Raw genomic sequence first — 25,445 nt, forward strand, 5'->3', positions numbered from 1 at the left:
GGAACCAAGCGACCGCTACGGTCGCAGGTTCGAATCCTACCTCGAGCATGGATGTGTGTGATGTCCTTAGGTTAGTTAGGTTTAATTAGTTCTAAGTTCTAGGCGACTGATGACCTCAGAAGTTAAGTCGCATAGTGCTCAGAGCCATTTGAACCATTTTTGTCAGAACATTGTAGGTGTCGCCACCGGCGCCAACCTTGTGTGAATGCTCTGAGAAGCTAATCATTTGCATATCACAGCATCGTCTTCCTGTCGGTTAAATTTCGCGTCTGTAGCACGTCATCTTCGTGGTGTAGCAATTTTAATGGCCAGTAGTGTACTTCGTGGTCACCAGTCTTGACGTTAAGTTTCTCGCTGTTCTCATTTTTGCTAATTCTCTTACTTCCGTGTTTCTTCGGTTTACTTTCAGTGAATATTCTGTACTTACGACTCTGTTCCTTCAGTTCATCACACTCTGTAATGCTTCTTCACTTCCACTGAAGATAGCAATGTCATCAGCAGATCTTATAATTAACATCCTATCACCTTGAATTTTATATCCACTCTTGAACCTTTTTATTTTAATCATTGCTTCTTCGATGTTTAGACTGAACAGCAGCACCGAAAGACTACATTCCTGTCTCACAACCTTTTCAATCAGAGCACTTCGCTTTCTGTCTACTAGTCTTACTGTTCCGTCTTGATTCTTCTACATCTGTATCTATATCTATCTGTATCTATAGGCAACAGGAAGAATCGGTGGTCCTGTGAGATTGGGACATACTTGGAGAACAAGAAAGGATTCTGAACTCTACGAGAGCCTGAACCAGCCAAATCAAGTCCGACTGCAATTGGCAGGTCAGGTAATGGATATGCCAAAGACCCATCTTCCTAAGCTAGCCTTCACTGTCGATATTGCAGCATAAAGCCCCCTGGATAGGCTGAGAAATAGAAAGATATGTGGAAGTTTAGAATATAGTTGACTGGAAGGAAATAGCAGTAGAAAGTGGTGTGTTGACACAGCGCACGGTCTGCACTGTATAAGTATGTTATATGTTACAGCTAACATACACTGAAGGTCATGGAGGATAAACGAGATAAAGTATGGCAGGTGGTCTACGGCACCGAAGCAATGACGAACTGCTCGTGGACAGCATCAAACTTCGAACTGCGACGTGTCGTAACTAGATTATCTATTCACGGCCTTCATCATCTAATTTGCAAAACCAAAAATTATCACTCCCCAACCACAACATGTGTGTGTGTGAACTGTGCAATGAAGCCTGTGAACAATATCACATAGAACTGTACAGTAAAAGAGTGAAATCTATAAATGAATATGCAAAAATGTAAAAGTAAAATGTAAAATGTTAAGCAAAGTAACTGTGTATGGCTATTTGACTGCAATTTATTAAATAATAATTTGTCTTGATGACCCCAAATAACGTTTTGTCCAGAAACAAAATTAAAAAATGTATCCCACAAATGAAGTTATGCTGCCATGGAGACATTAATCAGCATGGCTATCTTTCTTATAGGTTCATTCCTTACGAAGATGTTAACACTCCTGCGTCTTTTTTTAATAGTGCCCTGTATTTTTATGGCTAGTTCACTTCCACTTAAGACCTGTTCAAAACAGTTTCATATATTCTACTTCATCAGAAGCAGAAACTGGGATTTTTAATGCTACTTTCAGTACTTTAATCCATTGTGGATACAAAGTGGGTGCAATTCAAAGGTGCTCAGTCTGGTGACCGTGGACAATGATATATTCGTGAGTGCATTGTGCGAAAGTATTCACTACTTCATCCCTCAGAGCTACCCATTCTTCTTTTACTGTACTTCTTTCCCCCATTCCTGTCAATTGTTCCGTTATGTTCTCCCTCAAGCTCTGTACAACCTCTGGTTTAGTCAGTTTATCCATGTCCCATCTCCTTAAATTCCCACCTTTTTGCAGTTTCTTCAGTTTTAATCTACAGTTCATAACCAATAGATTGTGGTCAGAGCCCTGGAAATGTCTTACAATTTAAAACCTAGTTCCTAAATCTCTGTCTTACCATTATGTAATCTATCTGATACCTACTAGTATCTCCAGGATACTTCCATGTGTACAAGCTTCTTTTATGATTCTTGAACCAAGTGTTAGGTATGATTAAGTTATTCTCTGTGCCAAATTCTACCAGACGGCTTCCTCTTTCATTTCTTACCCCTAATCCACATTCACCTACTATGTTTCCTTCTCTCCCTTTTCCTACACTCGAATTACAGTCACCCATGACTATTAAATTTTCGTCTCCCTTCATAATCTGAATAATTTCTTTTATTTCATCATACATTTCTTCAATTTCTTCGTCATCTGCAGAGCTAGTTGACATATAAACTTGTATTACTGTAGTAGGTGTGGGCTTCGTATCTATCTTGGCCACAATAATGCGTTCACTATGCTGTTTGTAGTAGCTAACCCGCACTCCTATTTTTTTATTCATTATTAAACCTACTCCTGCATTACCCCTATTTGACTTTGTATTTATAACCCTATAGTCACCTGACCAGAAGTCTTGTTCCTCCTGCCACCGAACTTCGCTAATTCCCACTATATCTAACTTTAACCTATCCATTTCCCTTTTTAAATTTTTTAACCTATCTGCCCGATTAAGGGATATGACATTCCACGCTCCGATCCGTAGAACGCCAGTTTTCTTTTCCCTGATAACGACGTCCTCTTGAGTAGATCCGAATGGGGGACTATTTTACCTTCGGAATATTTTACCCAAGAGGACGCCATCATCATCTATCCATACAGTAAAGCTGCATGCCCTCGGGAAAAATTACGGCCGTATTTTCCCCTTGCATTCAGCCGTTCGCAGTACCAGTACAACAAGGTCGTTTTGGTTAGTGTTACAAGGCCAGATCAGTCAATCATCCAGACTGTTGCCCCTGCAACTACTGAAATGGCTGCTGCCCCTCTTCAGGAACCATACGTTTGTCTGGCCTCTCAACAGATACCCCTCCGTTGTGGTTGCACCTACGGTACGGCCATCTCTATCGCTGAGGCACGCTAGCCTCTCCATCAACGGCAAGGTCCATGGTTCATGGGGAGGTAAATAATAAATAAATAAATAAAATAAATAAATAAATAAAAAACGATTAATGCGGGTGATGATGTTACTCTTGCTTAGGGAAATAGCTGCACTGTTTTATCACTGACAAGGGAACCTCCCCATGGCACCCCCCTCAGGTTTAGTTATAAGTTGGCACAGTGGATAGGCCTTGAAAAACTGAACACAGATCAATCGAGAAAACAGGAGAAGTTGTGTGGAACAATGAAAAAAAAAGCAAAATATACAAACTGAGTAGTCCATGCTTAAGATAGGCAACATTAAGGACAGTGCCGGCTTCGTAGCGCTGTGGTCCTGTGGTTAGTGTGAGCAGCTATGGAATGAAAAATGCATGGTTCAGGTCTTCCCTCGAGTGAAAATTTTAATTTTTTATTTTCAGACAATTATCAAAGTTCAGGCATACACACACACAATCAACTTCACTCTCCAAAGTTCCAGGACATGTTCAGATTTGTTTGGACATATGCAGGATTTGACGGTGTACACACGGAAAAATTTGAAAACGTTAAAAACATATGTTTTGACAGAGCACGGGGAAAACTGTGCAACTGTGAAACTGTTGCATTCATTTGTTGCAGTTTATGAGACAAACTCTTGTGATTTCATCACTTTTTTGGGAGTGATTATCACATTCACAAGAAAACCTAAATCGGGCAAGGTAGAAGAATCTTTTTACCCATTGGCCAAGTTTACAAGTTAGGTGGGTCGACAACATATTCCTGTCATGTGTCGTATAGAATATATCAGACGTGTTTTCCTGTGGAGGAATCGGTTGACCTATGACCTTGCGATCAAATGTTTTCGGTTCCCATTGGAGAGGCACGTCCTTTCGTCTACTAATCGCACGGTTTTGCGGTGCGGTCGCAAAACATAGACACTAAACTTATTACAGTGAACAGAGACGTCAATGAACGAACGGACAGATCATAACTTTGCGAAAATAAAAAATTAAAATTTTCACTCGAGGGAAGACTTGAACCAAGCATTTTTCATTCCATAGCTGCTCACACTAACCACAGGACCACAGCGCTACGAAGCCGGCACTGTCCTTAATGTTGCCTATCTTAAGCATGGACTACTCAGTTTGTATATTTTGCTTTTTTTTTTCATTGTTCCACACAACTTCTTCCTGTTTTCTCGATTGATCTGTGTTCAGTTTTTCAAGGCCTATCCACTGTGCCAACTTATAACTAAATCTGAGGGGGGTGCGATGGGGAGGTTCCCTTGTGAGAAGTGATCTGTGCTGGAGCGGCCTGGAGATAAGGAGGCAGAAACTGTGCGGTGCCGGAGCCAGCTCGCCGTGTGGGGCGGAGCAAATGTCAGGGCCGGTGGATTCCGCCGTCTACACAGAGCCGCGCGCCAAATGCTAAGCCGGCGTGTCGTAACGTCCGGAGTCCGCAGCGCGGCCTCGCACCATATCCTGGCGGGGCGATCTCCTGCCGTCGACGTGGGGCGCCCCATGTTTTGGGAGGATCCCGTGCTATTACTGGCTGAGTACCCAGCATTGCCCGGGTATGTACGAGGGTCACTCCAAAAGAAATGCACACTGTTTTTGTAAAAATACAGTTTTCATTCTGCATGTGTGAAAGTTTTACAGTGTGTAGGTACATCCTTCCCGCTTGTTTTCAAACTTAGTTCAGCCTGTTCCCGTGAGTGGCGCCGTCACAACATGTCTTCCATATGGCTGCTACACTTGACGTTCGTTCAAAAAAATGCTTCAAACGGCTCTGAGCACTATGGGACTTAACATCTATGGCCATCAGTCCCCTAGAACTTAGAACTACTTAAACCTAAGTAACCTAAGGACATCACACAACACCCAGCCATCACGAGACATAGAAAATCCCTGACCCCGCCGGGAATCGAACCCGGGAACACGGGCGTGGGAAGCGAGAACGCTACCGCACGACCACGAGATGCGGGCACTTGACGTTCGTCAGAAGCAACGTGCTGTCATAGGATTCCTGTGCTGTGAAAACGAGACAGTGGGAAACATGCGCAAGAGGTTGAAAAAGGTGTATGGAGACGCTGCTGTCGATCGCAGTACAGTTAGTCGGTGCGCAAGCAGCTTGCGTAATGAAAGCGAGCATGGCAATATTGAGGATTGTCCTCGCAGCGGCAGGCCTCGTACTACACACACTCCAGACAGTGTTCAGGGAGTTAACGAATTGGTGACTGCTGACAGACGCATCACAGTGAACGAATTGTCACGATACGTTGGGATAGGGGAAGGAAGTGTTTGCAGAATACTGAAAGTGTTGGCGTTAAAAAAGGTTTGTGACAGGTGGGTTCCCAGGATGTTGACAGTGGCTCACAAAGAAACAAGAAAAACGGTATGCAACGAACGTTTGGAACAGTACGAGAATGGTGGAGATGAATTTCTTAGAAGAATTGTGACAGGTGATGAAACATGGCTCCATCATTTTTCACCAGAGACGAAGAGGCAATCGATGGAGTGGCATCATGCAAATTCACCCAAGAAAAAAAAATTCAGAACCGTACCATGTCTTGGAAAATTTATGGCTACAGTGTTTTTCGATTCCAAAGGACTCTTGCTTGTGGACATCATGCCAAGTGGAACCACTATAAATTCTGATGCATATGTGACGACACTGAAGAAACATCGACCTCGAGTGAGTCGTGTTCGACCACATCGGCAAAAGCAGGGTGTTTTGTTGTTGCACAACAATGCACGGCCACATGTCAGTCAAAAAAACCATGGAAGCGATCACATAACTCGGATGGAGAACACTGAAACACCCGCCTTACAGTCCTGACCTGGCTCTATGTGACTATCATCTCTTTGGGAAACTGAACGACTCTCTTCGTGGAACAAGGTTTGAAGATGGTGACTCCCTTGTGCACGCTGCCAAACAATGGCTCCAACAGGTTGGGCCAGAATTTTACCGTCCGGGTGTACAGACGCTGGTTCCAAGATGGCGTAAGGCAGTTCAGAGGGATGGAAATTATGTGGAAAAATGAAAATATTGTTCCTAAAGGATGTATCTACATCCTGTAAAACTTCCAAACATGTAGAATAAAAGATGGATTTAAAAAAAATAGTGTGCATTTCTTTTGGAGTGACCCTCGTATTTATGCCAGTTCTATTATTCCGCCTCCTTCTTCCTCCTCTCTTCATCCCTCTCTCTCTGCCCATGTGCTTCTCCCTCCTCTCTCTGCCCATTCCTCCACCCCCTAATCTCTGCCCATCTCTTCCTGCTCTTCTCGCTGTCCATCTGCTACACCCACTCTCTCTGCCCACCTGCCCTTCCTCACTCTCTCTGCCACATCTCTTCCCTCCCTCCACTTCACCTTCCCTTTCCTCTCTCTCTCTCTCTCTCTCTCTCTCTCTCTCTCTCTCTCTCTCTCCTGCCTCCTCTATGCCCTCCATCTCTTTCTTCTTCCCTTCCCTTAGTCCATCTCCTGCTATCCTGTCTGTCTCTTCTTCCTTTTTTCTATCCATTTCCTTCTCACCATCGCTCTGCCTAAAGACCTAGTCCTCAGTCCATACCCTCCTATTTCCTGTTTCTTCCGCTTCTACTTCCTTCCTCCCTCCAGTACGCCCTTCCCCCTCTATCTGTCCATCTCTTCCTGTTGTGTCCTCGCCAATGGACGAAACCTCAGTTGCCGCACTAAGACAACTCGTGACTGGCACCACAGGTGACACTTCGAAGTTCGCCACCAGCCATAAGCGCGACCCAATCAGCAACCTCTGCGCCGCCACCAAGGAGATGGACTTCCACATTATGATAAGAGGCGGCCACAGGCAACATGTTCATGTTCGGCGCACGTGTATGACAGTTCTACTAGGGAGTTCCAGGATTTCTGTATCTATAACGCACACATCAAAAAAGGTTTTGCATCACCTTGGTTCCGAGAGCTAAAGAACCTGAACAGAAAACTGGAATAGCGATGAAGATCATTTCTGCCCTTTCTATTGCTCATGAGAACCACACACTGCATGTTGGAGAACCATACAGCGAGTCCTTCAGAGGTGGTGGTCCAGATTGCTGTACATATCGATGCCTGTATTCGTCGTGGCATACTATCCACAAGTTCATCGAGGCAATGTTGATCGAGACTGTCCCATTCCTCAACGGAGATCCGGCGTAGATCCCTCAGAGTGATTGGTGGGTCACATCGTCTATAAACAGCCCTTTACAATCTATCCTAGGCATGTTCGATAGGGTTCATGTCTGGAGAACATGCTGGCCATTCTAGTCGACCGATGTCCTTTTACGGAAAGAAGTCATTCACAGGATGTGCACGATGGAGTCGCGAATTGCCGTTCATGAAGACGAATGCCTCGCCAATATGCTCTCCATATGGTTGCACCATCTGTCGGAGGATGGCATTCACGCACCGCACAGCGTATCCACCAGCGGTGTATGTCGGCCCCACATAATGCCACCCCAAAAACAGCAGGGAACCTCCACCTTGCTGCACTCCCTGGACAGTGTGTCTAAGGCGTACAGCCTGACCGGGTTGTCTTCAAACACATCTCCTGCGATTGTCTCGTTGAAGGCACGTGCGACACTCATCGGTGAAGAGAACGTGATGCCAAACCTGAGTAGCCGGCCGGAGAGGCCGAGCGGTTCTAGGCGCTACAATCTGGAGGCGCGCGACCGCTGCGGTCGCAGGTTCGAATCCTGCCTCGGGCATGAATGTGTGTGATGTCCTTAGGTTAGTTAGGTTTAAGTAGTTCTGAGTTCTAGGGGACTGATGACCTCTGATGTTAAGTCCCATAGTGCTCAGAGTCATTTGAACCATTTTTGAACTAATTTGTTTGCACTGTCACAGTTCCTTCATGCACCTCAGAGAACCTGAATGTATTACGCCGTGTGCGAGCCGTCCTTCCCTTTCTCTGTCTATTTCCCCCTTCCACTCTCTCTGTCCATCTCCTTCTCCGCCATATCTGTGTCTATCTCCTCCTTCCCCCATCTCTTCCCTCCCCTAATCTCTCTCCATCTTATCACACCCATCCCAATAGCAGCTTGCTGGTTCTTTCCCCCAGAGTATTTCTTTCCGGACACTAAGAAATATGTGTATAACTTTTGGCTGAAATCGAACCAGGAGTTTAAGATCAGTTTCTTCATCTACAGCTTTGCCAGTGTACACACGTCACATGTATTTAACATGTTTCAGACGTATCTGTATCTAAAATTGACCTGTATCTCGTGCTCAAGATTAGTTCTTATGGAGCTCAATGTTTATGACGTCAGATCTCCTGAACTATGGGCATTAAAATTGCCACACCAAGAAGAAATTCAGATGATAAACGAGTATTCATTGGACAAATACATTATACTACAACTGACATGTGATTACATTCAACCAATTTGGGTAAATAGGTCCACAGAAATCAGTACCCAGAACAACCACCTCTGGCCGTAATAACGGCCTCGATACGCCTGGGCATTGAGTCAAACAGAGCTTTGATGGCGTGTACAGGTACAGCTGCCCATGCAGCTTCAACACGATACCACAGTTCATCAAGTGTAGTGACTGGCGTATTGTGACGAGCCAGTTGCTCGGCCACCATTGACCAGACGTTTTCAATTGGTGAGAGATCTGGAGAATGTGTTGGCCAGGGCAGCAGTCGAACATTTTCTGTATCCAGAAAGGACAGTACAGGACCTGCAACATGCGTTCGTGCATTATCCTGCTAAAATGTAGGATTTCTCAGGGATAGACTGAAGGGTAGAGCCACGGGTCGTAACACATCTAAAATGTAACGTCCACTGTTCAAAGTGTCCTCAATTCGAACAAGAGGTGACCGAGATGTGTAACCAGTGGCATCCCATACCATCACGCCGGGTGATACCCCAGTATGGCGATGACGAATACACGCTTCCAATATGCGTTCACCGCGATGTCGCCAAACACCGGATGCGACCGTCATGATTCTGTAAACAGAGCCTGGATTCATCCGAAAAAATGACGTTTTACCATTCGTGCACCCAGTTCGTCGTTGAGTACACCAACGCAGGCGCTCCTGTCTGTGATGCAGCGTCAAGCCATAATCTCCGAGTTGATAGTCCATGCTGCTGCAAACGTCGTTGAACTGTTCGTGCAGATGATTGTCGTCTTGCAAACGTCCCCATGTGTTGACTCAGGGATCTAGACGTGGCTGCACGATCTGTTACAGCCATGCGGATAAGATGCCTGTCATGTCGACTGCTAGTGATATGAGGCCATTGGGATCCAGCACAGCGTTCCGTATTACCCTCCTGAACCCACCGATTCCATATTCTGCTAACAGTCATTGGATCTCGACCAACGCGAGCAGCAATGTCGCGATACGATAAACCGCAATCGCGATAGACTGCAATCCGACCTTTATCACAGTCGGAAACCCGATGGTCCGCATTTCTCCTCCTTACACGAGGCATAACAACAACGTTTGACCAGGCAACGCCTGTCAACTGCTGTTTGTGTACGAGAAATCGGTTGGACACTTTCCTCATGTCAGCACGTTGTAGGTGTCGCTACCGGCGCCAACCTTGTGTGAATGCTCTGAAAAGCTAATCAGTTGCATATCACAGCATCTTCTTCCTGTCGGTTAAATTTCGCGTCTGTAGCACGTCATCTTCGTGGTTTAGCAGTTTTAAAGGCCAGTAGTGTAGTTTTGTAGGTACATTCAGCGGTATGTGTGTCTACTGTCTGCGAAATGTGTTGCAAATAGAGTTCAGAGCATGCATGACGCTGCGGTTTTTCACGCACCTCAGTGTTCGTTGTGTTATATCTCTTGAAATATCTGTCGTACAATGATACATATTTGGATACTGTCTGCGAAATGTGTTGCGAATACAGTTAATAGCAAAGATGGAACAAATTTAAACGGCATGCATGATGCAGAAGTATTTCACCCATTTCAGTTTTTATGACGTATCTCCTGAAATATCTGTCGTACAGTGATTAATTGTACAGGTACATTCAGTGGTATTTGTGAATACTGTCTCGACAGTGTGTCGCTAATATATTTATCAGTATAGAAATAGTAGTTTAAAACCTTTTTCAAATAGTTCAAATGGCTCTGAGCACTATGGGATTTAACCTCTGAGGCCATCAGTCCCCTAGAACTTAGAACTATTTAAACCTAACTAACCTAAGGACATCACACACATCCATGCCGAGGCAGAATTCGAACCTGCGACCCGTAGTGGTCGCTCGGTTCCGGACCGTAACCCCTAGAACCGCTCGGTCACTCTGTCCGGCTTAAAACCTTGTGCCTGCGACAGTTTTACTGTATAAAGGGTGAAAATGTACTAAGCGATGAACTTCTTTCTTTTCGGCGAGGAAAAGTTAAATGAGCAAAGCTTGTTGCAAGTCACTAACTGCTCTCATTCTCAAACGCTGGATGAATAAATTCTGGGCCGCGCGGGATTAGCCGAGCGGTCTCAGGCGCTGCAGTCATGGACTGTGCGGCTGGTCCCGGCGGAAGTTCGAGTCCTCCCTCGGGCATGGGTGTGTGTGTGTTTGCTGTTAGGATAATTTAGGTTAAGGACTGACGACCTTAGCAGTTAAGTCCCATAAGGTTTCACACACATTTGAACATTTTTTTGAATAAATTCTGGGCATTAGCATGTCGTGGGCTCATTTCTTTTCCACCCTTAATGTTGATATCCTTGTTTTTAATTTCACCGAAGGCTGAGTTTTCTATATGCTGAATACGTTCTCCCGACAATCATTTCATTTTAGATTCCTTCACATTTTTCCTGCAGGCATTTCGCCTTGGATTCCCTGGACTTCTTATTTATTACATTCTTAAGTGATTCATATTTCTGTATTCCTGAATTTTCCTACACATCGGACCGTCGGCGCAGGGAATCGAAGCCCGACTGACGGACATAAATAACACTGACAATGAGCTGGCAGACCATTCCATCAGAACCACCTGATGATGGCGGAAAGGTTATTCGCCGAAATATCGTGGGACTTCAACGATCGCATCCGGCTGGACTCCCGAGAGCCCTGGAAACAACACATACGCCGGGAAAGCCTCCGATCACAGATCACATTTCCTTAGACATTTTTGTACAATTTTTTTTCGTCGAGCAATTGAAGTACTTCTTCTGTCACCTAGGTTTCTTCATAGGTTCTAGCTTTCCTGAACCTGTGACTGACTGTCCAACATCTACTGTAGTTCTTTTTATTTATTTATTGATTTGTTGAACCTGGCAAGATTAGGTCCATCAGGCCCTCTCTTACACCTAACCAGGCATTCTACTTATTTTACATTCATATGTTTTAGTAGGCATGTTAAACTACATCTAGTACAAAAAGGGAAATAAACAATTAGAAAGGCACACTTGGAAAAATACATAATATAGAGTTTATATTCGTAGATGATTAGTACTGTTATAATTAGACATTATGAAAGAGACAGATTTTGGATAGGAGTGCTAGCGGCAGGGAGTATGAAGGAGACTGATGGTGAAGGGAGGAGAAGAATAGAGACATGATGAAACTACGGTGATATAAAGGAAAAGAAGATTGCGTGGCTAATATATGTGAAGAGGAATAAGAGAAAGGAGCAAGATAGGAGACACTAGCTTTGCTATTTGACAGAGGAGAGGATTGGCCTTGTACATTAATTTTGTGGAGAACGTCATGAGGATGATAGTAGGAAATGCTTCAACTTCTTCCTAAAAGCAGCAGGGGATTGAATTTTGCGCAAGGTAAGGGGCAGTTTGTTCCAAAGACGGACAGCGGCAACTGAGAAGGAGTTTGCAAAAGTTTTTGTTTTGTGAGTGGGCACAGTTAGGATACCAAATAAGAGTGACCTCGTGTTTCGATTATGATGGCATGAAAGGTGTTTAATCTCTGAAGCAAGGTACTGGGGCGCTTGCGCGATGAGAAGTCGGTGAAGTAGACGTAAAGTAGGGGAGAGCCGGGTAGATTGGCCATGATGGTCCAAATGGCCACTGAGATCCTGTAGGCAGTGAGGTGTTGTCGTGGTGCGGGTCCAGTCACCCCACGGAATCAGACCTGTTTGCTGTGCCGCTCCTCACAGTTGTAATAATTTTTCGCGTATTTTAATAATACTGATTTAGGTAAGTGCTTGGTTTGTGTCTTTATTCTGGAGAGGGAATGTGAAGTATGTCTTTTTATCGAAATTTTATTGGAAATTTAATAACCTGACTTCATAATCCCACTTTAGTTATTGAAAGCTCGGTCATTCTATTAGAAGGTATACAGATTTGTGTAAAGGCGTCTGTGTAGCCAATGTGGCCATCTCGTTGGTGGTTTCTGGCCACTTTGCACATGGTACCGAAAGAATTGCTCCGCGGTAAATTATATCTATAAGGGTGACCTCGATGCAGCAAGCACAGAAAGAGAAGAAAAAGTAGAAATGAGGAGGAATGGAAACCAACCGAAGAGAAAATGAGAGTAAAAAGCGAAGAACAGGAAGCCCGACCCTAAAAGAGCTCTTTTTGATGACAAAGGTGAAGGCAGAGAATGCATGTATTCCGAAGAAAAAGTTTTCAAATTCGAGCCCAGAAGAACGGTGGATTTAGTGCCAATTGTGCTCTTTCTGGGGCTACGAACTCTGTACAGGAGTTGAGAAACACCCTTTTTTATTTGTGAAAAGTGTAAATAATTTAATTCGAATCATACATTTAGTTCAAAATGGTTGAAATGACTGAGCACTATGCGACTTAACTTCTGACGTCATCAGTCGCCTAGAACTTAGAACTAATTAAACCTAACTAACCTAAGGACATCACACACATCCATGCACGAGGTAGGATTCAAACCTGCGACCGTAGCGGTCGCTAGGTTCCAGACTGTAGCGCCTAGAACCGCACGACCACTCCGGCCGGCTACATTTAGTTCTTTGTTAAAATAGTGTTTCATCGGTTATTTTTCAGTTTAAAACTACGTGCCCACTTTGCTTGACTTCGTAAAAATTGAATTGTTGAAAGCACTTAATTTCTTCCTAAGGTAATTAAACTTTTCGATATTATACTTCAGAAATTGTAGATTGTAATCACTCATATCTATGCATTTCCGTCTATTGCCAATCAGCGTAAAAAATAGCAATACCTCAGTCTGGCCACTTTGCTCGGTTCTCTCGTATGTCTATTGTTTTGCTTCAGCTAAACTGCCTACTGTGGTATTCATTATTGTATATCTATAGTTTCATTTCCAAACGCATCCCCTCTTTAGTAAATACCTTAGCATGCCACTTCCTTCCACAATCATTCTTCTGGACGAGTCTCTCGAACTTCAGCCAACTCTTCATCATTATTAAATTGTGATCTGAGTTTGTATCTGCTCATTGCTATGTCTTATAACCCAAAACCTGACTTTAAGATATAATCCTACCGGTATCGGCCGGCCGGTGTGACCGTGCGGTTCTAGGCGCTTCAGTCCGGAACCGCGTGACCGCTACGGTCGCAGGTTCGAATCCTGCCTCGGGCATGGACGTGTGTGATGTCCTTAGGTTAGTTAAGTTTGAGTAGTTCTAAGTTCTAGGGGACTGATGACCACAGCAGTTAAGTCCCATAGTGCTCAGAGACATTTGAACCATTTGCTGGTATCGTCCCGCACCTCTAGGCGTTCTCCTAGTATATCTTCTCGTGATTTTTCCACAGTGTATTTGTTATTACTAACGTAAACTTATTGCATAACTCTGTTAGTCTTTCTCCTCTCTCATTCCTACTACCCAGTCCAATTCTCCAGTAACTCTCTTCTATTCATTTCCCTACTTCCGCGCTCCACTTCTCAATAATAATTCGATTTTCACCTTCCTTTACATACTGTGTTACCCGTCGATATCCTAGTGTATTTTCTGTATCTCTTCATCCTATACTTGTCTCCTCGGCTCGATTCCGATGAGAATAATCCTATCACTAAGACGTTCGTAGTAACCTATCCGCTACCGTACCTTTTTATTCATGGCAAATTCTATTCGTTTGACGACACTTACTTCTGCTTTTGATATTACGCTATATTCATCATACCAGAAATACTTACCTCCCTTCCATTTCACTTCACTGATCCCGACTGTAGGTAAACAGAGCCTTTGCTCTTCCTTTTTCGCCGGCCGCGGTGGCCAAGCGGTTCTAGGCGACTCAGTCCGGAACCGCGCGACTGCTACGGTCGCAGGTTCGAATCCTGCCTCGGGCATGGATGTGTGTGATGTCCTTAGGTTAGTTAGGTTTAAGTAGTTCCAAGTTCTAGGGGACTGACGACCACAGCAGTTAAGTCCCATAGCGCTCAGAGCCATTTTCCTTTTTCATATTTTCTAGCTTATCTGGCTTTATTCAGTAGTTTGGGTTATCTATCTTTATTGAGCGATTCGGTGCTTTTAAAATCAAAGTTAAGTGAACAATACCATTGGCAGTACAAGCACACTGCGGGCCCCTTGTCAGTAGGGACGTGCCATTCCTTCCAACCTATATGAATGCAATCCTCAATTGGGGAGAGAGCCAAAAGCTATTGTATCCTATCATCAGTTATTGTGATGTAGTGTGGAAAAACGTTAATGAAAACTCTGAAGCTAACTACGAATGCTGCTTCGCTGGTGTGCAAAACTCAAGGTCGAAAGCAGCGTGAAACATCTGCGTGAAATAGCTCGATGAAACTTCGACAGTACATGGGACAACGGCTACTACGCGGTAGAGTAGGCAACTGAAATAAACACGCAAGGAGACGAACATAAACGACACTTTCATTCAAAGGCAGTAATTATAGTGAAGTGGCCGCATTTTATGATGGTTCCCTGGACATGATTAAAGGCGGCACTTATTGTTTACCCCTCAGCTTCCCAGGTCATTTTTTCCCACACTGCGTTTAAATAGCCATAAAAGTCGCATTCAGCAGTTCCAGTGAAACAGTTTTATGTAAAAGGTTACATTAATTCCAGATAAATATATGTTCAAATAAACTGTAACGTTTATTTTTCTGAAAAATCGCATTTAAACCAAAAAACTGCACAAAAAGAACATAACGTTAGATGATAATGCTAATGTTAATGCTATGGAAACTCAAATACACTGCTCTCCAAATTTTACTTTTGATATATTTTTATTGTTTATTTACACATCTTGTTGTTGTTGTTGTGGTCTTCAGTCCTGAGACTGGTTTGATGCAGCACTCCATGTTACTCTATCCTGTGCAAGCTTCTTCATCTCCCAGTACCTACTGCAACCTACATCTTTCTGAATCTGCTTAGTGTATTCATCTCTTGATCTCCCTCTACGATTTTTACCCTCCACGCTGCCCTCCAATGCTAAATTTGTGATCCCTCGATGCCTCAAAATATGTCCTACCAACTGATCCCTTCTTCTAGTCAAGTTGTGCCACAAACTTCTCTTCTCCCCAATCCTATTCAATTTACACATGTAACAATAAAAACATGAAGAACTTTTAAAAAAGTTTTTAAAAAATGAAATTTCTTTTCTTTGCACTCGCTGGAAATTTTTGTAGAGAAATAAAGTTCGATTGGCTTCTTGCGACAGTGACAAATATAAGACGTCTTACTCTTCTTTTTTGGGTCACAGGTGAAGCATGTTTTCTGTTTTTCCAATCGTTCTACGACGACTTCTACTCTTGGCTCTGCTGCAAGCAAAACACGGCGAATTGATATACGAAGTTCACGGGCTATGTGATAGTTGTTGACTCGCTTTTCATCCGTGGTGTCACCAACGAATCTGCAAGCATCTTAAAAAAATTAAAACGGCTCATCCTAGTATGGTCTTTGTTGGAAGTGTGAAGGACAAACGTATTCACCGCATTTATGTCCATCTTGCGTGAAAATAATGCCATTGAACATCGTTGGAAGAGGCTTCGACGACCAGCGGTACTTGATTCAACTAAATATATTTCTAGCAGAACACTTAGCTAAAGATCCAGTCTCTACAATTCTGCCTTCATCACTTTCCATGTGGCTCTGAGCGCTATGGGATTTAACAGCTGAGCTCATCAATCCCCTAAACTTAGAACTACTTAAACCTAACTAACCTAAGGACATCACACACATCCATGCCCGAGGCAGGATTCGAACCTGCGACCGTAGCAGCCGCGTGGTTCCGGACTGAAGCGCCAAGAACCGCTCGGCCACCGCGTCCGGCTTCACCACTTTGATCACCTGTTTTTTTCAAGAATTTCACAGGTGGAAAAACAAATTCGACTTCACTTTCGCACTGTTCCTATTCTGAGTTATGTTCACTTTCAATTTTGTTGTCACTGTCTAATACAACATCACCTCATAAACCTCATATCGTTTTGAAATAGTATTATGAACGTCAGCGTCCGTAACATGAACAGCAGATGAAGACTTGGCTACTGAATCCGTAACGCAAAGTCCCAGATGCGGTCTCCAAAATTGGTAGTACGAAAGAAGAAACAGCAGTGGTACATGTTCGCGACACATTTAAAGTGCCTACTAACAAAGGAAATCAGTGCAGCTTTGAGAAAGAACAACTAGATAACGCTGTAGTGTCCTACCCCGCCCATACGCATTAGCAACAGAGTAAACATACGTGGGACGTTAAGGATTAATAGTTCGTGTGAGCACAACGGACGGCTCTGCAACGTGTTCCCATGTTGGTAAGGAGTTCTTGTGGTATTTCGTTCCATTCCTCTACCGGCGCTATTAACGACTGCTGGATTCTCGAAACTTCCTGGCAGATTAAAGCTGTGGTACCGCACCGAGATTCGAACTCGGGACCTTGCCTTTCGCGGGCAAGTGCTCTATCATTTCAGCTACCCAAGCACGACTCACGACCCTTCCTCACAGCTAGGTAGAAGACGTGGTACCGGCGGAATTGAAGCTGTGAGGACGCGTCGTGAGTCGTGCTTGGGTATCTCAGATGACACCACGATACAAACATTTATGCCTAGTCTGGGCCCGTCAACACCGACATTGAACTGTTGATGACAGGAAACATGTGGCCTGGTCGGACGAATCTCGTTTCAAATTGTACCGAGTGGATGGACGTGTAGGGGTATGGAGATAACCTCATGAATCCATCGACACTGTATGTCAGCAGGAGACTGTTGAAGCTGCTGGAGGATCTGTAATGGCGTGGGGCGCGTGCAGTTTGAGTCATACGGGACCACTGATACGTGTAGATACGACTCTGACAAGTGGCACGTAAGCAAGCATTCTGTCTGATCACCTGCATCCATGCATGTCCATTGGGCATTTCGACGGATTTGGACAGTACTGCAGATTTCAATGCTGGACCATCGACAAGTGTCAACGTGCGAACCATTCAAAGAAACATCATCGATATCGGCTTTCGGAGCCGAACGCCCACTCGTTTACTCCTGATGACTGCACGACGCAAAGCTTTACGCCTCACCTCCGCCCGTCAACACCAAAATTGGACTGTTGATGACTGGAAACATGTTGCCTAGTCGGACGAGTCTCGTTTCAAATTGTATCTAGCGGATGGACGTGTACGGGTATGGAGACAACCTCATGAATCCATGGACTCTGCATATCAGCAGGGGATTGTTCAAGCTTGTGAGATTCTGTGGTGCGCGTGCAGTTGGAGTGATATGGGACCGCTGATACGTCTAGATACGACTCTGGCAGGTGACACGTACGTAAACATCCTGTCTGATTACGCATCCATTCATGTCCAATGTGTATTCCGACGGACTTGGACAATTCCAGCACAACAATGCGACATCCCAGACGTCTAGAACTGCTACAGAGTGGCTCCAGGAACACTGTTCTGAGTTTAAACACTCCCGCTGGTCACCAAACTCCCCGGAATTGAACATTATTGAGTTTATCTGGGATACCTTGCAACATGCTGGTTAGAAGAGATCTCCACCCCCTCGTACTCTTACGGATTTATGGATAGCCCTGCAGGATTCATGGTGCCAAATTCGTGCAGTACTACTTCAGAAGTTAGTCGAATCCATGAGACGTCGTGTTGCGGCACTTCTGTTTTAGGCAGGTGTACCAGTTTCTTTGGCTCTTCAGTGTATTTATCAGATAGCTTATATCTTTCAGTTACCTTCCGTGCTATACTGTAGCAGTTCTTTTCATGTATGGCGCAAGTTTCTTCGGGCCATGTTACTTGGTAATAACATATCACGTGGAAGTTACTTCCGCACTTCAGTTCCACACACCAATGTACGAGGGGCGTTCAATAAGTAATGCAATACTTTTTTTTCTCCAAACCGGTTGATCTTATTCAGGATTCCCATACAGCATACTATTCCCCAATTCTTTGGACACAAAACACAATTTTTCGACAATCTGTGTTCAATGCCACAGCCCTATGCTACCTCACTGGGAGTGTCTGCATGCCCTCATATTACCACTCTACTGGTCGAGGTCAGAGCCAACGTCTTGCTGCGTCAACAACCTCCCCATCATCCCCGTACTGCTTCCCGTGGAGGGCATCTCTCATCGGACCGAACAGATGGAAGTCGGAAGGTGCGAGATCCTGGCTGTATGTTGGGTGAGGAAGAACAGTCCAGTGAAATTTTGTTAGGTTCTCTCAAGTGTGCAGACTTGTGATTGGCCTTGTGTTGTCAAGGAGAAGTTCGTTTGCGCTTTTGTGGCGACGAACAACTGAAATCATTTCATCAATTTCCTGATGGTAGCACAGTACACTTCGGAGCTGATCGTCGCACCATGAGGGAGGACATTAAACAGAATAATCCCTTCAGTGTCTCAGAAGCCCGTCGCCATGACTTTACCGGCTGGGGGTGCGGCTTTTAACTTTTTCTTTGGAGGAAAGGTGGAGAGGCGTCATTCCATGAATTGCCGTTCTGTTCCCAGTTCAAAGTGATGAACCAATGTTTGACCGCCAGAGACAAAGTATGACCAAAAAATTGTCATAGTCAGCCTCGTAACGCACAAGCAACTTCGCACAGATGGTCCTTCGTATCTCTTTATGGTCTTTTGTTAGGTGGCGAGGAATCCAATGGGTACACACCCCAACTGGTGGACGATCGTGCCAGCATTAGTAACAGTTATGCAGGGAGGTGTTTGATTGTGATTAGTCGATCACCTCGAATGAGAGTGTCCGCACGTTCCAACTTTGCAGCTGTGTATGCTGCCCGGCACCGAGGAGATCTTTTTTTTTCCTCTTTCTTTATTGTGATTTGATTCCCCTGCCCCATATGGATATGTGGAGGGCTACCAGCGGCACAATCCGCCGCTCTTCAGCCGAGTGACATGACAACTAATACAAGAATAAAATGTTACATGTAAGGTGTAAAAAAAGGGGGACATAAAACAGAGTAAAGGGTGATAATGGGGGTAAAAAGACACTGACATGGAGACGTTCATGGGGGGACAATTAAAAAAGTCGAGATAAAGTTAAAAAAACACGGTTGTCGAGTTGTAGAACACAAAAAAGGCACTGAAGTCACACACACAGATTAAAAGTTGGCCACAATAAAAAACGCTCCAGAACAACACACGATGAAGAGTAAAACTGCCAGGTTGGACGAGCTGAGGGAGAGTCCTGAGAGGATGGAAAAGGAGGAGGGAGCAAGGTACAGCAGGGGAGGGGGCGGGATGGAAAGAGTAGGGGCATCAGTGGGTGCACCTAGAGGCAGGAGACAGGTGGGGCAGGAAATGAAGAGGGAAGACAAGGCAGGAGGGAGTGCAGAGACACTGAAGGGGAGCAGAAGAGTGGGGGAGTAGGAGGGGGAAGCCGCTCAGGAGAAGGGAGGGGGAGGAGAGGGCGCCCTGAGGAGGAGGCAGGAAGATGGGGTTAGAGTTGGTAGGAAGGGTAGATGTCAGGGCGAAGCTCATCATCCGGGAGGGGTAGATGGTGGAAGTTGTGTTGGGAAAGGAGGCGGAGGGTGCAGAGATGGACAGAGGGCGAGGCACAACGGTAATGGCGCGGCAAAGGACTGGGGGTTGACAGGAAGGGAGGCACCAGGGGGTGAGGGGGATCAAGGCTGCGGACAATATATAGTGTGCGGATATGTTCAACGAAAAGGAGGTGGGGGGAAGGGATGAGGTAGTAATGCAGGAGATCAGACAGGTTTGCGCGACTATGTTGCGATGATGACAGACGCCTAGCCCAACGACCCACCGTGCTTTTGTTCAATGCCAGGCGTCTGTAGACATTCTGCAAGCGCCTACGAATGTCTGCGAAGCTCTGGTTTTCCGAACAAAGAAACTCACTGACAGCTCTCCGCTTGGAACGCGTCTCTATTACAGAAGCCACTTTGAAGGCTGCGTATAGCGCTACCACCTGTCGGAAATCCATGAAACTATAGGGGATAAAACGGGAATATTTCACGATATCCCACAACAAATTCCTCATTCTATCAACCGAAACTGGCCGAGAAAGGAACGTGTTGCATTACTTATTGAAGAAGGGAAAGATGAAGTTCAAAAGTTACGTTCTCTTTATCTACATCTACATCTACGTGATTACTCTGCTTTTCACAATAATGTGCCAGGCAGAGGGTTCAATGAAACACCTTCAAGCTGTCTCTCTACCGTTCCACTCTCGAACGGCACGCGGGAGAAACGAGCACTTAAATTTTTCTGTGCAAGCCCTGATTTCTCTTATTTTATCGTGATGACCATTTCTCGCTCTGTAGGTGGGTGCCAACAGAATGTTTTCGCAATCGGAGGAGAAAACTGGTGGTCGAAATTTCACGAGACGATCCTGTCGCAACGAAAAATGCCTTTGTTTTAATGATTGCCACTCCAATTCACGTATCATGTCTGTGACACTATCTCCCCTATTTGGCGACATTACAAAATGAGCTGCCCTTCTTTGTACTTTTGCGATGTCATCCGTCAGTCCCACCTGATGCGGATGCCATACAGCACAGCAATACTCCAGAATAGGGCGGACAAGCGTGGTGTAAGCAGTCTCTGTAGTAGACCTGTTGCACCTTCTAAGTGATTTCCTTTAGTACTCATGTGAATAACTTCACACTTTTCTTTATTTAGGGTCAATTGCCACTTTTCGCACCATACAGATATCTAAATCAATTTGCAAGTCGTTTTGATCATCTGATGACTTTACAAGACGGTAACTGACAGCATCATCTGCAAACATTCTAAGACGGCTTCTCAGACTGTCTCCTATGTCGTTAATATAGATCAGGAACAATAGAGGGGAACGCCGGATATTACTTCTGTTTTACTCGATGACTTTCCATCTGTTATTACGAACTGTGATCTTTCTGACAGGAAACCACGAATCCAGTCGCACAACTGAGGCGATACTCCATAGGCACGCAGTTTGGTTAGAAGACGTTTGTGAGCAAACCAATTATTACAGTCAAATGAAAGTGTCCGAAAATTTATACTCAGCTCCTATTACTCGTTTCATCAACGCCTCTTCCATTGAGGTGGGTATAGTACGTGTGTGTGGTGCTCACGTTACCTGCCTGGTTCCAGGAATGGCGACTGCTTTCTCTGTAGCCTCGCCACTTTTACATCCTCATTAACGTTTTGCGCCGGCCCACGTCTGCCTCTTAATTGTGCCATAGGAGGTGCGAGAAACAATTTCGTGAAAGTTGCCCACCAGAGATCCCTTTTGAAGGACTGGGTGGGCGGTAAAGCAACGTAGGAAATGACACAGCCAGGTAGGCAATTAACACAGGGGAGCGTGGAGGAAACGAAGTGGCGTCATTCCATGTCGGCTGCCTTATTCTCGAGTCTGTCAGTCTATCATTGCGTCATGACTAGCCGGGCTCACCCCAGAGATGGCGATCATCACTGAAACGATCGGTTTTCGGTGACATTTGTTGTATGATTTGACTGTTAAGACCGCTCAAAATCACAGGTTTTTGAAATACTTCACGGTAAATGATAACAGCCAAACAGTTGCAGGAGACAAATTTATTAAAATCCTGGACCACGGTTTCGGTACATCTGAATATACCTTCATCAGAAGTAAAATACACCTGAATAGGAAGACACCTTCATTAGCAAAAACTTAGCACCGTAACTGAGAAAAAAAACACTTACAGCTTAAGTAACTCTAAAATTACCCAAGTATTACAAGCGCAAAAACTTTTAGTCACTTTGTAAGTAGGCTGTTTAGGTTATCTTATTGGTAACGCCACGTAGCACTCTGTACGAAAATCACTGGCTGTGCTGTGTGCAGTCTGTGGCTAGTTTGAATTGTTGTCTGCCATTGTAGTGTTGGGCAGCTGGATGTTAACAGCGCGTAGCGTGGCGCAGTTGGAAGTAAGCCGCCAGCGGTGGTGGATGTGGGGAGAGAAATGGCAGAGTTTTGAAATTTGTAATACTGGATATCATGAACTGCTATATACATTATGACTTTTGAACACTATTGAGGTTCTCTATCAAAATCTTTCATTTGCTAACTATGCCTATCAGTAGTTAGTGCCTTCAGTAGTTTGAATCTTTTATTTAGCTGGCAGTAGTGGCGCTCGCTGTATTGCAGTAGTTCGAGTAACGAAGATTTTTGTGAGGTAAGTGATTTGTGAAAGGTATAGGTTAATGTTAGGGCCATTCTTTTGCAGGGATTTTTGAAAGTCAGATTGCGCTGCGCTAAAAAAATATTGTGTGTCAGTTTAAGCACAGTCATGTATAATTGTTCTAAGGGGACGTTTCAACTTACTAAAATTACATCCTGCAATGGAGATAAATAATACTGACGGAGATAAATAATACTGACGACGCCTTTGCACGATTATTTTATTTATCTCCACTGCAGGATGTGATTTTAGTAAGTGACTAAACGTTTTTGTGCATGTAATACTGTGGTAATTTTACAATTAATTAAGCTGTAAATGTTTTTTCTTTCTCAGTTACGGTGCTAAGTTTTTGCTAATGAAGGTGTCTTCCTGTTCAGGTGTATTTTACTTCTGATGAAGGTATATTTAGATATACCGAAACCGTGGTCAAGGATTTTAATAAATCTTTATCCTGCAACTGTTTGGCTGTTACCATTTACCATGAAGAAATTTCAACAGTTGCTGTTTCAGCCATGTTTAAAATCTTGAAAGGTTTGTGAAATAACCGATTTACGATTTGATTGAATTTTCTCGTGTTGTAAAATCAGAAGGAGCGATCTGTTTTACTCTGTAAAAAGACTTCGTAATGCCAAGATCACATAAATATATCTTTATTTGCATCAAACGGTTTCGTCAGAATTTGCTGTCATCTGCAAGTCCTGAGACTTTTTTGTTTTAAAACGTGTTAATTGACGCGGGGTGCCCACTGAAAATGAATACATTTTACAACAAAGAATGTTTAAGACCTTAAGAGGACAGCAGAGTCAATCAAATCCAGTTATTGCAAATAAATAAATATTTACACGAGCTTTGGCTTTAGAGTGTTTTTACCAAGTTTTTTGGTATCTAATTGCTGTTGTTTCCAACAATAAACGTAGACATCCCACAAAGGTTGAAAAACTCTGCGACTCCCTCAGGCTTTTGCGTTATACGAGGGTCACTCCAAAAGAAATGCACACTATTCTTTTTTAATCCGTCATGTTTGAAAGTTTTATAGTGTGTAGATACATCCTTTAGGAATAATATTTTCATTTCTCCACATAATTTCCATCCGTCTCAACTGCCTTACGCCATCTTGGAACCAGCGCCTGTATACCTGCACGGTAAAATTTTGGACGAACCTGTTGGAGCCACTGTTTGGCAGCGTCCACAAGGGAGTCATCATCTTCAAACCTTGTTCCACGAAGAGAGTCGTTCAGTTTCCTGAAGAGATGATAGTCACATGGAGCCAGGTCAGGACCGTAAGGTGGGTGTTTCAGTGTTGCCCCTCCGAGTTTTGTGATCGCTTCCATGGTTTTTTGACCGACATGTGGCCGTGCATTGTCGTGCAACAGCAAAACATCCTCCTTTTGCCGATGTGGTCGAACGCGACTCAGTCGAGCTTGAAGTTTCTTCAGTGACGTCACATATGCATCAGAATTTATGGTGGTTCCACTTGGCATGATGTCCACAAGCAAGACTCCTTCGGAATCGAAAACACCGTAGCCATAACTTTTCCAGCAGAAGGTGTGGTTTTGAATATTTTTTTTCTTGAGTGAATTTGCATGATGCCACTCCATTGATTGCCTCTTCGTCTCTGGTGAAAAATGATGGAGCCATGTTTCATCACCTGTCACAATTCTTCTTAGAAATTCATCTGCACCATTCTCGTACTGTTCCAAAAGTTCGCTACATACCGTTTTTCTTGTTTCTTTGTCAGCCACTGTCAACATTCTGGGAACCCACCTGGCACAAACCTTTTTTAACGCCAACACTTTCAGTATTCTGCAAACACTTCCTTCCCCATTCTCAAGTTAGCGTGACAATTCGTTCACTGTGATGCGTCTGTCAGCAGCCACCCATTCGTTAACTCTCTGCACATTGTCTGGAGTGTGTGTAGTACGAGGCCTGCCGCTGCGAGGACAATCCTCAATATTGCCGTGCCCGCTTTCATCACGTAACCTGCTTGCGCACCGACTAACTGTACTGCGATCGACAGCAGCATCTCCATACACCTTTTTCTATCTCTGATGGATGTTTCCCACTGTCTCGTTTTCACAGCACAGGAGTTCTATGACATGACGTTGCTTCTGACAAACGTCAAATGTGGCATCCATCTTGAGGACATGTTGTGACGGCGCCACTCACGGGAACAGGTTGAACTAAGTTTGAAAACAAGCTGGAAAGATGTATCTACACACTGTAAAACTTTCACACATGTAGAATGAAAACCGTATTTTTACAAAAATAGTGTGCATTTCTTTTGGAGTGACCCTCGTACGTTTCAACATACATAGAAACGAAATATTAAATAAAATGGGTTAATGAAAGAGAACTTAGTCCGTCCATCGTTCGGCGCTTTTATCGAAACGTAATGAGGATCCGAATACTGCACAAAGTTCACCAGTATCCTCCTACTGATCCTTATTTTTTTAAATGTCTATAAAAAATCGTGTCGTAATGGACGATCATGTCACTAGTTAGGCGTTACGAATAATCAGTGCTGAATGTCGTAGACTAAGGTTGGAGAACTATATTTCTCGTCTTAAGTTGTCCATTTCTGCGGGCCACAAGCAGATAATGGCTTATTATGCAGACACAGGCAGCAGCTCAACTAATTTCTGTTTTTGTTGTAAACTACGAATGAATTATCAAGTTTTTAATTTATTACTCGTGCCATAACTTTCTTCTTTTATTATTTCATAGAAATTGCAGACAAATAGTAAGTTTTTGTGTTAAATTCGTAGCGTTCTTTTTCTTTACCGTCTTCGAATGAAAAAGCCATTTTTATTCAAAGATGCACTGGTGTTCAAAACGAGCCACAAACCGTTATTTCTCTATCCTGTGTCTACTTCACGATACAATCACACAAACTGTTAACCAAATGACCGTACGATCTTGTTCTGCACGGAAGTTGGCATTCCG

Source organism: Schistocerca piceifrons, chromosome 9 (assembly GCF_021461385.2).
Source record: "Schistocerca piceifrons isolate TAMUIC-IGC-003096 chromosome 9, iqSchPice1.1, whole genome shotgun sequence".
Classification (NCBI taxonomy): domain Eukaryota; kingdom Metazoa; phylum Arthropoda; class Insecta; order Orthoptera; family Acrididae; genus Schistocerca; species Schistocerca piceifrons.